Source organism: Piliocolobus tephrosceles, chromosome 20 (assembly GCF_002776525.5).
Source record: "Piliocolobus tephrosceles isolate RC106 chromosome 20, ASM277652v3, whole genome shotgun sequence".
In the NCBI taxonomy this organism is placed as follows: Eukaryota; Metazoa; Chordata; class Mammalia; order Primates; family Cercopithecidae; genus Piliocolobus; species Piliocolobus tephrosceles.
Genome location: NC_045453.1, coordinates 57,155,176 through 57,169,669, shown reverse-complemented (window position 1 = coordinate 57,169,669; position 14,494 = coordinate 57,155,176). Strand labels below are relative to the sequence as shown.

At 42.5% G+C, this 14,494-nt stretch overlaps 1 protein-coding gene across 11 annotated transcripts in view; it reads right to left on the bottom strand.

The window, feature by feature from the left end:
• The window catches only part of SLC23A2 (solute carrier family 23 member 2), a 149,839-nt gene that overhangs the window by 113,109 nt on the left and 22,236 nt on the right, over nt 1–14,494 (bottom strand). For 5 of the 11 annotated variants that reach the window (XM_023217916.2, XM_023217926.2, XM_023217927.2 and 2 more), the window contains exon 2: nt 5,735–5,861. The exons of 1 other annotated variant lie outside the window; for it this stretch is intronic. The gene's annotated coding sequence lies outside the window, so the exon portion shown is untranslated. Of the gene's footprint in view, nt 1–5,734; nt 5,862–6,596; nt 6,613–9,561; nt 9,580–13,323; nt 13,373–14,494 lie in introns of those variants that run through there. 5 more of the 11 variants (XM_023217918.2, XM_023217922.2, XM_023217920.2 and 2 more) reach the window with 5 other exon arrangements.

Below are 14,494 nucleotides of genomic sequence, written 5' to 3'. Positions count from 1 at the left end.
AAAGCCTGAGCCATTATCTAAGGACTACACTGAAATAAATATACGGGTAAGACAAACTAGAAGAGAAATTCTGGCATTCAACAGCAGTGCTGAGAAAAAACACCCTATTGATATAGTCAGTGTGCTCCTGGAGAGAGTGCTGGGAGGGTTAGAGTTTCTTGGTAACCAGGAGGCTAAATTTCTCATTCCTAAGGGCATGCTGATGGCACCTGAGTAACTCAGAAAACCAAAGGTGTGGTCAAAAGGTAAGCGGTCTTCATATTTGGTAAACCTACTGTGTTCAGGGAGTCCTGATTTTCCTTAAATCCTTTTTATTCTTGGATCTCAACTCTTTCAAGGGCTATTTTTATCTAATATTAGTTATCATACTTCTTCACATCTCCTAGATCTTCTTTATTTGAAAAAGAAATGAGACTCATTCATTGCAACCAAACTTTAATTTGTCAAAATTACAAACTGGCTGGGCCCAGTGGCTCACATTTGTAATCCCAGCACTTTGGGAGGCCAAGGCAGGCAGATCTCTTGAGCCCAGAAGTTCGAGATCAGCCTGGGTAACACAGCAAAACCCCGTTTTTAGCCAGGTGTGGTGGTGCGTGCTTGTAGTCCCAGCTACTAGGAAAGCTGAAGCGGAAGCATCACCCTTGGCTGGGCACGGTGGCTCAGGCCTGTAATCCCAGCACTTTGGGAGGCCAAGGCAGGCAGATCACTTGAGGTCAGGAGTTGCAGACCAGTGTGGCCAACACAGAAAAACACCGTCTCTACTAAGAATACAAAAATTAGCTGGGCGTGGTGGCATGCGCCTGTAATTCCAGCTACTCAGGAGGCTGGGGCAGGAGAATTGCTTGAACCCGGGAGGCAGAGGTTAAAGTGACCCAAGACTGCCACTGCACTACACCCTGGGTGACCGAGTGAGACTCCATCTCAATGAGCGATAATCATACCACCACACTCCAGCCTGGATAACAGAGGGAGACCCTGTCTCAAAAAGAAATTAAAAAAAGAATTATAAGCTATAGAACATATTTGTGATTCTTGGGTAAAAAAGAAAAATATACCTATAGACTGAGGTAGGGGGCGGCAGGGGAGATCAATTTACTTGTTGAACTGGTTCATATGCATCTTCCAGGCAACTGAAAATCTAAATTTGAAAGGAAAAACAGTGAGGAAGGGGAAGCTTTAGTAGCATCGTTCAAGTGTGAGTATGTATTACTACATAGTCCCTGAAATAGAAGTGGGGCTTACATTATGAAATACTGAAAACTCCAAGAGCTTGGAAGTTGAAAACATATTGCTCAGTGGTAAATAAAGCAATGTGGGTTTTAAACTGTGCTATCCAATGTGCGAGCCACCAGCCCCAGGTGGCTACTGAGCACCTCAAACGTGTTGGTCCAACTGGTGTGTGCTATGAATGTAACATATACAATAGACGTTAAAGGGTTGCCATGAAAATAAAAAAGAATGTAAATAACTCATTAATAATTTTATATTGATTGCACTGAATTGTTTTCAGTGTATCAGCTTATAAAATATATTACTAAAATTAATTGTTCTTGTTTTCCTTTAACATAGCTACCTCAAAATTACATATGTGACTTCCATTATAATGGTATTAGGTACTGCTAGTCTAAAAAATGTGGATACCAGGGAAAGAGAAAACGCTATTTCAGAGCACACAACCAGGGTAATCATGATAAGACCACATCCTATGAATGTGTAAACTTTTGATAGTTTCATTTTACACACACAACCACACACACACACACACACACACACACACACAGAGACATGGCCATCTTTATCCAAACATCAAAGCCAACCCTATCATTAATATCCTACACAGTCAGCTGGGTAGATGACATGATGGGGAGCAGGTGTCATAACCTAATTTTCCACACATGAGGGAAGGAGGCAGCTATAAAAGAGACCAAAGCAGAAATCCAGAAGCAGAAATCTTGTGCTAACGAGAAGCGCAAGACGAAAGGTCAGAAGGGCTGGAGGCAGGGGCTCTTTGAGGGAAGCCCAGAACCAGTACAAGAAATCTAAGTAAAACACAGGGCCCACCCAAAGGTAAACACTACTCAAATCCAGAAAGGCTTTATTGCTATTGATCTGCAAGTTCCAGTTTACAGCAAACCTAAAACAAAACAATCTGTGTATTTAAAAAGGATTATCGTTAGAAGTTACGGGACAAATTCATTGATTTTTTTTTAATACCATACAGAAAAATCAGCAAACAACTTAGACAATTTATAAACAGCTGGTCTTAATCCAACACTAACATTGTGATTTTTCAAAATAACCAGTTGAAAAGGCCAGACTTGTTCTAATTTGCTTGGAATCTCTTTCATAGTAACTGTTACACAACTGTTCCATCTTCCTTCCTTACCTTCTTATGTAAGCTCTGTAATCACCATCAGTGTTTACATAGGTTTGTGAAACCGCCCAATTTCTCCAGTAAATATTTAATTATCTTGTTGCTACTGATCAAACCATAAGCAACGCAGCATTTTTATACAACATGTCTGGTAATGAGAGAGTGAGACACTGACGTCAATAGCGCAAAGACTCTAAACCAAAAATATCAGGATTTCCCGATACAAGGCTTCTTGGAAATCAGGCACCAATAAAATAGAAAATTCTCTTCACTGCTCAAAACTTTTGATCCAGTTTATATCTGAGTCCTGCAGCATCTGTGGTGGTTCTAGCAAATGCTAAAACACCCTTCGACCAGAACCAGGCAGCCAGTCTGCAGGCTTCAGGCACCAAGCAAAGTGGGTGTTCTCTGCTATGAAAGCCAGGCACTAAACGGTCATCTGTATGATATTAATGACGAAAATGAAAGGTATGAGCAAACCTCCTCTTTTCTCAGTTTAGTAAGGGCGTAACATTTCAGGATCTGTACTGATCATCTCAAGGCAAATGGAATGACACCAACCATCCAACTAGATCCCTGACTGCCCTTGGTGGGCTGGAGCAAGGAGATGGAGACATATTATGCTGAGGCTCTTTCCCATCTGATGGTACAGCCCAGACACCTAGCAAATTAGAGAAAACACATACAACCATCAAACTGGGCAGCAGAGCTCAGGGACATTGGAACTCCAGGCTGGAAGTTGTCAGAAATGACTTCTACGAAGTGAGATTAGGGTCAGCCTTGAAAGATGGCAGGAATCCCGAGACGGATGCCACCAGGGAGGTCCAGAGATGGGTGGCAAATGATGGGCTTTTGGCGCTGAACACAACAGCCTAACCCCAGCACCTGGAGGTCAGAGGGCAGGGAAGCAAAGGAAGAAAAACCTTTCTGGAGTCAAAGTAGCCTTGAAAGGCAAACATCAACACAGAACGGCTTCATGCAACATGAGTTTCTGGGCAAGCAAGGAGAGCAGTCGTCCACCACAGGATAATGGGGATCAAAATGGAGATCAAGAAGCTATTGTGCTAATCCAAGGAAAAGGACCTTGGCAACTGTGACGGTGAAAGTGCCAATGAGAAAAAAGGATGAACTAAGGGAGTGATTTCAAAGAAAGACTTGGAATTAAAGGTGACCTCTTAAGAAAAGAGCCAGGTGTCCTCTTCCTTCAGAAATAAGTAAACAGGCTCGACAAGGTAAATCATTAAAAATGTTGGGATGTATATTTTTCTTTTCTTTCTTTTTTTTTTTTTTGTTTTTTTTGTTTTATTTTTTGAGACTGAGTCCGGCTCTGTCACCCAGGCTGGAGTGTAGTGGCACGATCTCGGCTCACTGCAACCTCTGCCTCCCGAGTTCATGCAATTCTCCTGCCTCAGCCTCCAGAGTAGCTAGCAATACAGGTGTGCGCCGCCATGCCTGGCTAATTTTTGTATTTTTAGTAGATATGGGGTTTCACCAGCCATGTTGGCCAGGCTGGTCTTGAACTCCTGACCTCGTGATCTGCCCACCTTGGCCTCCCAAAGTGCTGGGTTTACAGGTGTAAGCCACTATGCCCAGCCTTGTTTTGTTTTTAGTAGTAAGTAGAGACTTCTTTATTAGAAGTGTTTTTTTTTTGGTTTTTTGTTGTTTTGTTTTGAGACAGAGTTTCCCTCTTGTTACCCAGGCTGGAGTATAATGGCGCAATCTCAGCTCACTGCAATCTCCCGCCTCCCAGGTTCAAGCAATTCTCCGACCTCAGCCTCCCAAGTAACAGGGATTACAGGTATGCACCACCACGCCCGGCTAATTTTTTGTACTTTAGACAGGGTTTCTCCATGTTGTACAGGCTGGTCTCGAACTCCAGACCTCAGGTGATCTGCCCAACTCAGCTTCCCAAAGTGCTGGGATTACAGATGTAAGCCAAAACGCCCAGCCTTTATTAGAAGCCTTAAAAATTTTTTTAAAAGGAATGATCCCCTCTAAGTATTTGTAAAAGTTCTTATAAGTGTACACAGAAAGTAAATTTTACTGCACATAAAATGTTTTAAAACAATACTGACATAACATTTTACATCCACCATACTGAATAAATTTAGTTTTAACAAGTCAATGTATCTGACAGCATCCTTTTTTGTTTTTTTTTTTCTTTTTGAGGCAGGGTCTCACTCTGCCATCCCGGCTAGAGTGCGCTGGCACAATCAGAGCTCACTAAATCCTTGAACTCCTGGGCTCAAGTGATCCTCCTGTTTCAGTCTCCAGAGTAGCTGGGACTACAGGCAGGCACTACCACACCCAGAAGCAGAGTATCTGAGAGAATGTATCAGCAGATGTGAAATACTTGCGGCTTTTCTGCAGGATAATTTATCAATATATATCAAATTTTTAAAAGGTCATGCACTGTGCCCATCACTATTACTGCTAAGATGTTTTCCCCAAGAAGAAATCTGAATGCAGTATTGCTTATAATAGCACAAAATTAAAAATACTCAAAATGTTCATCAAGCTTTGGGGATAATGGAAACAGCAGAAGGAGGAAAAAAAGAATGCTCCTTAGTAATGCACATGTGGTTAGTCTCATTAATTAAACTGCAGAGAATGCTTGAAAAGGGGCGAGGAAACAATTCTTAAATCTCTTTCCACTCCAGGGTCCTCATGTATAAACCTCATGGAGGGCCCCAAGAGCAGGAGGTATTCAACAAATTTTTGCTGTTGTGTTGATAAAGTCAAAAGCATGAAAGAAAACTGAAAATATCTACCTCCTACTTTGTAATTAATATAAGTGGCAAGACTGTGCCTGTTTATTTTCTAGTTTAATCTACTTACGTTGAATTTGGCCTAAAGAAGTCCATTACCTTATCATTAGCATTAACCTAACAATTCATCACTCCAAAGGCTGTGCATTTAGACTGTTCTCGACATGTAAAAAACGTACAAAGGTAAGGTCAAGTACAAAAGGGTTCTAATGCTACAGAGCTGCGAGCCCAATTCTACCACGAAGCATAACTAGCCAGGCATGGTGGCTCATGCCTATATCCCCAGCACTTTGTGGGGCAGAGGCAGGAGCATCACTTGAGCCCAGGAGTTAGAAACCAGCCTAGATAACATAGTGAGACCCCATCGCTACAAAAAAAAAAAAAAATTTTAAATTAGTCAGGCACTGTGGCTCATGTCTGTAGTCCCAGCTACTTGGGAAGCTGAGGTAGAAGGATCACATAAGCCCAGCAGGCCGAGGCTGCCACGAGTCACGATTGTGCCACTGCACTCCAGCCTGGGTGACACAGCAAGACTATGTTTCAGAAAAAGTAAGAAAAGGAAACACAACCAGAGGTTGTGTTTTACACGCACCTAAGTGATGTGGTGTAGACCTGTCCATATGCTTTCCATTACAAGTTGCTGAGTTACATTTGCTTATGCGCGAAGGTCCAAGTTCAAAGCCGTATGGGAAGTCCCCGTTAGTGGAGTCAAGACCTAGCTGGAGAAAAGCAAATGGTAAACTTAAAATAATAACAAACCTAGCAGGAGGCACTCTGCATGAATGGAGTCTGTTTTTCACCCAGTCATGTTCAATCCTAGAACGTGCTCTATTACTACTTCTTCATTTTTATGGACTGCCTCCGAGACCCCAGCCTATCCCTAGGCAGGGTCACAAACTGCACCTTCAGTTCTTTAAAAATCCACTCTCCAGCCAAGCTTGGTGGCTCACACCTGTACTCTCAGCACTTTGGGAGGCCAAGGCAGGTGGATCACGAGGTCAGGAGATCGAGACCATCCTGGCTAACACAGTGAAACCCCGTCTCTACTAAAAATACAAAAAATTAGCTGGGCGTGGTGGCGGGTGCCTATAGTCCCAGCTACTCAGAAGGCTGAGACAGGAGAATGCGTGAACCCGGGAGGCAGAGCTTGCAGTGAGCCAAGACGGTGCCACTGCACTCCAGCCTGGGCGACAGAGCGAGACTCTGTCTAAAAAAAAAAAAAAAAAATCCACTCTCCATTTCTAAAAAGTATTTTGAAAGATAGTATTTTAGAACACCTATAAAAAAAAACAATTTTCAGCCAGGCACAATGGCTCATACCTGTAACCCCAGCACTTTGGTAGGCCAAGGCAGGTAGGTCACTTAAGCCCAGGTGTTCGAGACCAGCCTGAGCAACAGGGTGGTCTCTACAAAACACACACACACACACACAAGCCAGGTATGGTGTCACGCACCTGTAATCCCAGCTACTCAGGAGAGTGAAAGGTGGAGGATCACCTGAGCCCAGGAGGTTGACGTTGCAGTGAGCTGTGATTGTGCAACTGCACTCCAGCTTGGCTGACAGAGTGAGACTCTGTCTCAAATAAATAAATAAATAGCAATTTGGGGCCAGGCAGTTATTCACAACTGTAGGGAGGCTGGGATGGGAGAATCACTTGAGGCCAGGAGTTCAAGACCAGCCTGGGCAACAACATAGTGAAACCTCATCTCTAAAACAAAAAAGGAAAAAAAAAATCTCGTCGCAGTGGCACACACCTGTAGTCGCAGTTACTCAGGAGGCTGAGGCAGGAGGATTCCTTGAGCCCAGGAGGTCAAGGCTGCAGTGAGCTGTGACTGTGCCACTGCAGTCCTACTTGGGCAACAGAGCAACACCCCATCTCAAAACAAAAGCAAAACAAGTGATTTGCTCTCAGTTGGGATTTCTTCATTGATAATTTTTAAATTCCATACTCCCCAGCACACGGCCTTTGATTTAACAAAAAAGAAATTAAGTCACCTTCTTTTAAAGCCTCTTAAAAATGGATTAGCACATGGGGAGGGTGTTTCTCAAAAAGCCTGTCACATTCTATTTCTTAAACGGGATATCAGCAGGTACACAGATGTTCCTTTTACTATTTATTAAATGGCTATGTTTTATCCACTCTTGCATCTGTGCAATGTTCCACAATAAAGGGAACCCAGAGCCTAACTCAGTGGCTGTCTTGGGAACAGTCATCACAGCCCCAGCCATGAGCCTGGCCCTCCCTTGTGAAGAAAAACGTGCAAGGCAACCAACAGTTTAGCCAGATTTTCACTGGAAAATCCTTATGTTGAGACATCAACTTTTACCATTTGTTCTTGGACAAGTTAGCATCAACAACCACCAAGGGCCCCAAGTTAAACAGCACACAAATGCCATCGAACTGGTCCCAGTCCAGTCTTCAATGAACCACTAATGAGTCTTTTTTTTTTTTTTTTTTTTTTTTTTAATTTGGAAACTAAACACTGGTCTTTTGCTGTTTAGGAAAAAATACTCACTTTAAATTATTAGAATGTGAATGAAGAAACTGATGTCTTTCCCTTTCTAAAACATTTTGCATGCAAGGAAAACAAAAAGTAATTTATTTCTTGAAATAAAATCTCCATTCCATAAATCTATCTTAAGCTATGTGGGGTTTTTTGGGGGGGTTTTTTGGGGTTTTTTTGTTGTTGCTGTTTTAAATGAGACAGAGTCTCGATCTATCACCTAGACTGGAGGGCAGGGGCGCAATCTTGGCTCACTGCAACCTCCACTCTCGGGTTCAAGAGATTCTCTTGCCTCAGCCTCCAGAATAGCTGGGATTACAGGTGCCCGCCACCACGCCTGGCTAATTTTTTGTATTTTTAGTAGAGACACGGTTTCACCATATTGGCCAGGCTGGTCTTGAACCCAACTCAGGTGATCCACCCACCTCGGCCTCCCAAAGTGCTGGGATTACAGGCACGAGCCACTATGCCAAGCCTTAAGCTATGTTTATCAGAAATTTGCAATGTCAGAAGGGAGGTACAAAGGTGACATCCATCAATGTCTAGTCAAGAGGAAAAATGAAAAAACATGAAAAAAAACAGAAGACATACTTTAAAAGAATGGCTTACTTTCAGTTAAACTGTAATAACAAATACAGTTCCTTGAAAAATACAAGTTGTACAATATGTATGGTTATGATTTCACTTCTATTAAAAGGATAATTACATAGTATGCATTTGTGTACACAGAACAGGGCTGGCAAGGATACAGATCAAACTGCTTTGAAGTGGTGGGGTGGACATAAGAAAAGATCGTGTGACTTTCTCAATTTACTAAATACAAGTCTGACAAGCTAGAATTATTTTTCAACATGTGTATGCTTCTTTTGCAAATCCTTTAAAAAACTATTAATTAAAAACGGCTCCATGAGGGCAAAGTGCAAATTAACAGAATGTCATTTTTAGCTACAAATAATTAGAAAATTCTGAATGGGGAAGCGAAAGTACTATGACTCCTTAAAGACATGTTTTTGGAGAGTATTTTTCTAAGCTGAGTGGCAAGATGGCTGGAAGGATTTGACTTACTACTGCACAGAACAAGTATTGAGACCAAACCACAGAACTGGGTCAGAGGTTCTAATACTGGGAACATGTAAATAGATTTTTGAGAAAGGAATCTCTGAGGAAGGAGCTAAGCAGAAGAAATCACAATACAAACAGAAACAAGACTGAGCTATCAGTGAGCATCCTTGAACTTCTGGCAGAGCACTCCGCTGAAAGCACCTCCCATTCGCAGGCTCCACCGCACTCTGTTCTTTGCATGCAAGGCTACAGGGCTGAGATCAAAGCCCGAGTGCTGTGGCAGGTCAGAGGAAACATCACTTGGGACACACTGACGGCCACATGACTTTCCCCCATCAAGGCCCACTGAACTCTCAAGAATCTGTTCACAGTGCTTCTGTTGCTTCTTAATGAGGATGTGCAAAAGTACATACTAAATGCTGTGGTTTCCAGACACTGACTTCATACAAAAAACATTCAACAAAAAACTGGGGAGGAAATAATACAGAATTGCCATCTGTGTATGTTATTTAACATCTACCACTGACTCACCATCATTTCCTTAAAAAGGGATGTTAACTCTTGAAAAGCAGGAAGGAGAGAATGCTAGGGCCAGTATCATAACAAGCCAGAACCTTTGAGCAGCCAAATCATTATATCAATTCAGTAGATGCCAAAAAGGCTGACAAAACACTTCCTCCTGATTTAAAAAGCAAAAACCAAATATCTTCAATGCAAATTAAAAGATACTTCCTGAATATGACAAATATCTTCTGAAAACAAGGGCAAACTCAAAACACATTTTGTTTTTAAGTTTATTTTTAATTCCTTATACTATCATTCCCAATGTTTGTATTTTTTTCAAGGACTCACAAAAGCAGCACATGTATGCACTTGAAAATCTTGATGAAACAGGCAATTTTAGGGGGAAAACTATTTTTTCGGTGTTTTTGTTTTTGTTTTTGAGATGGAGTCTCACTCTCTTGCCCAGGCTGGAGTGCAGTGGCGTGATCTCAGCTCACTGCAACCTCCACCTCCAGGCTCAAGTGATTCTCCTGCCTCAGCCTCCCAAGTAGCTGGGATTACAGGTGCCCACCATCACACCTGGCTAATTTTTATATTTTTAGTAAAGATGTGGTTTCATCATGTTGACCAGGCTGGTCTCCAACTCCTGACCTCAAGTGATCCACCCGCCTCAGTCTCCCAAAGTGCTGGATTACAGGTGTGAGTCACCACGCCTGGCCAAAAACTATTTTTTTGAAAACCTGAACAAGTAACAATAAATGGAGAAAATTACAAAAGCAAATTACTCTTCTCCAAAAGGTGCTAGGCCCAGACAAATTCTTAGTTATTTCCCAGCCTTCCTCATAAGAAATGGGAAATGAAAAAGCTTCCCAATTCTTTCTGGGAAAGCAGACAAACTGACAAAGCACAAGGGAAGAAAACTATGTATTTCTTCATTGGTGCAGTGTTAAGAAAAAAAGAAAAAGAATACAATGTTAACCTCACTTGCCATTCCTAGATTCTTTTTTTTTTTTTTTTTTTTTTGAGACAGTTTCACTCTGTTGCCCAGGCTGGAATGCAGTGGTGCCATCTCGGCTCACTGCAAACTCCACCTCCCAGGCTCAAGCCAATCTCCTGCCTCAGCCTCCCAAGTAGCTGGGACTACGTGCATGCACCACCATACCCGACAAATGTTTGTATTTTTAGTAGTGACAGGGCTTCACCATGTTGGCCAGGCTGGTCTCAAACTCCTGACCTCAGGTGATCTGCCCATGTTGGCCTTCCAAAATGCTGGGATTACAGGCGTGAGCCACCGTGCCTGGCCAGGGAGGGACTTTCTAGCACAAAAGTAATAGGGCATGGTGGCAGGCACCTGTAATCCCAGCTACTTGGGAGGCTGAGGCAAGAGAATCGCTTGAACCCAGGATGCAGAGGTTGCAGTAAGCCGAGATCACGCCATTACACTCCAGCCTGGGGGACAAGAGCAAGACTTCATCCCAAAAAGAAAAGAAAGTCCCTCCCCATTCCAAAATCAGAGAAATATTCACCATCATTTTCAGCTAGATGTTTTTGGTCAAAATAATTTAAAAATGTTTAATATCCATCTCCTTTAAAATGTATATCCAGGCTGGGTGCGGTGGCTCATGCCTGTAATCCCAGCACTTCAGGAGGCCGAGGCAGGTGGATCATGAGGTCAAGAGATCAAGACTATCCTGGCCAACATGGTGAAAGCCTGTCTCTACTAAAAATACAAAAAGTAGTCAGGCGGGGTGGCGCACACCTGCCTGTAGTCCCAGCTACTCGGGAGGCTGAGGCAGGAGAATCGCTTGAACCAGGGGGGCAGAGGTTGCAGTGAGCTGAGATCACACCACCGCATTTCAGCCTGGGTGGCTTAGCGAAGCTCCATCTCAAAAAAAATAACAAAAATGCATATCCAATAAAATCATTGTTCTAGAAAAGTAACTAGATGAATATAATTGTATACACTTCAATTGTAGGACAAGTAGAATCCACTATGTAAGGACTACATGAATAAATTACGATAGTGAAACACTGTATGATAAAATACTACGCGGCCATTCTGCAGTACTCTAGCATGGCACAGGGAAATAGTTATAATCTATTACAAAGTGGGGTGAAAAAAGCAGAACATCTCTCTCTTTATGAACATGACTTCTTCAGCAAGACAGGCATTCTGGGACACTTACTACAATATTAACTGGATCCTCCCAGGGTTTCAGATGCAGGTGGTGTCCTATTTCTTTTTGCTTTTCTACTTTATTCATTATTAATGAACACGTGTTATATTTTTATTCATTTTCTTAATAAAGACAAGATCTCAGGCTGGGTGCAGTGGCTCACTCTTGTAATCCCAGCACTTTGGGAGGTTGAGGTGGGTGGATCACGAGGTCAGGAGTTCAACACCAGCCTGGCCAACAAGGTGAAACCCTCCCATCCCCGACCCTACTAAAAAACTACAAAAATTAGCTGGGCATGGTGGCATGCACCTGTAGTCCCAGCTACTGGGAGGGTTGAGGCAGGAGAATCACTTGAAAGGGGAGGCAGAGGCTGCAGTGAGCTGAGACTGCACCACTGCACTCCAGCCTGGGGAGAGAGCGAGACTCTGTCTCAAAAAAAAAAAAAAAAAAAAAAAGGAGCGAGAGAGAGAGACAGAGATGAGATCTCATCATGCTGCCCAGGCTGGTCTCGAACTCCTGAGCTCACGTGATCCTCCTGCCTCAGCTTCCCTAAGTGCTAGGATTACAGGTGTGAGCTACCATACCTGGCCTATTTGTGATTTTTTAAAAGCTCAAAATTCATAAATATATATGCAAGACAAGTCACTAGAAATAGTTTTGCTCAATGCCTAAGTTGTACTTATCATCAAAAAAGTAAAGATACTGGCAGTGGCTCACACTGTATAATCTCAGCACTTTGGGAGGCTGAGGCAAGAGGATCGCTTGAGCCAAGAAGTTCAAGACCAGCCTGGGCAACATAACAAGGGTCTTTACAAAAACAAACAAAAAAATTATAGACACCTTTCCTTACTTACTCCCATATTATAAATGGGATAATAAACTTCTGATTCAAGAAAAATAGGGGCTTTGTCCATCCTCCTAATTACATGAAGATCTAAGGAGTAATGCCCCAAGTTACATTCCTGGCAAAATGACAAACTTAAAAAAACACTCCCATGGCAACTATCGGTGCTAACAAGTCAAGCTTGGTTAACATAAATGGTTCTATTTTTCCCTTCATAAACTGTGCCTTTGCGTGTGAACAAGCATTGTTGACCTTCAACTAAGCTGAAAAGCCTATTTTATGTCTGTTAGCCCCAAAACTTTCTAAACCTCTGCAAAATGTCTAGGAGTGATCACAATTAGATAATAACCAGATTAAAGTAACTAGAGGTCAGAATTGTGAACTCAAAACGAGGACGACCTAGAAATGGCTAAGCCTGGGCAGGCTGCTTCTCCCCAGCACCCTGCCGAAAGACAGTGCTCAATGAAGGGGGTGGAAAGAATGAATACAAGGTGCTTAGAAATCCTGCAACCCGACTCACCACTGGCAATGGAAGGCACAGAGGGGAAACAGAGTCTTACACCCAGTTGGAGGCAGCCCCAGAACCAGAACCCATACTGGTCTCATTTCTCCTAGGGACAGTTAAAGGGAAAATGCCAGGATATGCACACAGGGCATGTGTAGTACCTATTCTGAGCTGTGCTGAGCCAGATGCTATGAAGCTACACACATTAAGCCACCCTCCACAACCTCAAAGAGCCAACAAGACTAGCAAGCCCCTAAAACCTAGCTAGGACAAGTGCTTCCCAAGAGCTGGAATACAAAGAGATGCCGATTTTTAAACAAGAGGCCTACAGGATAAAATTAGAAAGAGTTATTTAAGGCTATTATCTAAGTATAATGCAAAAGTCTCCAATTTAATACTACTGGAGCAAAACTAAGAAATTACTGCAAAGGGCTGGGCGCGGGAGCTCACGTCTGTTATCTCAGTACTTTGGGAGGCTGAGGCAGGCGATCACGAGGTCAGGAGTTTCAGACCAGCCTGGCCAACATGGCAAAATCCTGTCTCTACTAAAAACACAAAAATTAGCTGAGCTTGGTGGCGTGTACCTGTAATCCCAGCTACTCAGGAGGCTGAGGCAGGAGAATCGCTTGAACCCGGAAGGTGGAGGTTACGGTGAACCGAGATCACACCACTGCACTCCAGCCTGGGCAATGGGGCGAGACTCCATCTCAAAAAAAAAAAAAGAAAGAAATTAACACAAAAGAGCACCATCAACCCAAAGGACATTATGTGTACCCAAAGGGTCTAAACACCAAAAGCGCCCAAACTTAAGGTTCACATTGACTGGGACAATGGGGCCAACATGGTGGCTCCATACCTATAATTTCAACATTTTGGGAAGCCCTGGCAGGAAGATGACTTTAGACCAAGAGTTCAAGACCAGCCTAGACAACATAGAAAGACCCTGTCTCTACAAAAAAGATGTCTAAATATATGAAAAATATTAAAATATAGAGACAATAATATTGGAATATCTTCAATTCCAAATTTTACTTTTCTTTTAAATTCAAAGGTGGCAGCTGATTGTTCCAAGCGTTATTTTAGTAGACAAGCAAATAAGAAATCTATAAAATACTTTAAACAAAATCATGTTCTGACAGATTTTTATTCATCTTCAAGAATAATGTTTCCTTTGAAACTTTAAAGTTTGAAAAATGAGGCTTCTAATTTGAAAATTAAATCAAGAAAAAGATCTGCAAGTAAGACTTAGTTCTCCAATACATCACAAAATTATCAGGCAAATGGGGAAAATATGTATAATATTTATCAAAGTGTTCATGTCCTTGATATAAAAATAACTGCTATAAATCACCAGGAAAGAGAGACAGTTACAAGACTGGAAAAATTGACAAAAAACACAGTAAGCCAAACAAAATATAAATAACCAAAAGAATCATTAAAAAGTGCTCAAACTCGCCGGGCGCGGTGGCTCAAGCCTGTAATCCTAGCACTTTGGGAGGCCGAGACGGGCGGATCACGAGGTCAGGAGTTCGAGACCATCCTGGCTAACACAGTGAATCTTCGTCTCTACTAAAAAAAATACAAAAAACTAGCCGGACAAAGTGGCGGGCGCCTGTAGTCCCAGCTACTCGGGAGGCTGAGGCAGGAGAATGGTGTAAACCCAGGAGGCGGAGCTTGCAGTGAGCTGAGATCTGGCCACTGCACTCCAGCCTGGGCGACAGAGCAAGACACCGTCTCAAAAAAAAAAAAAAAAAA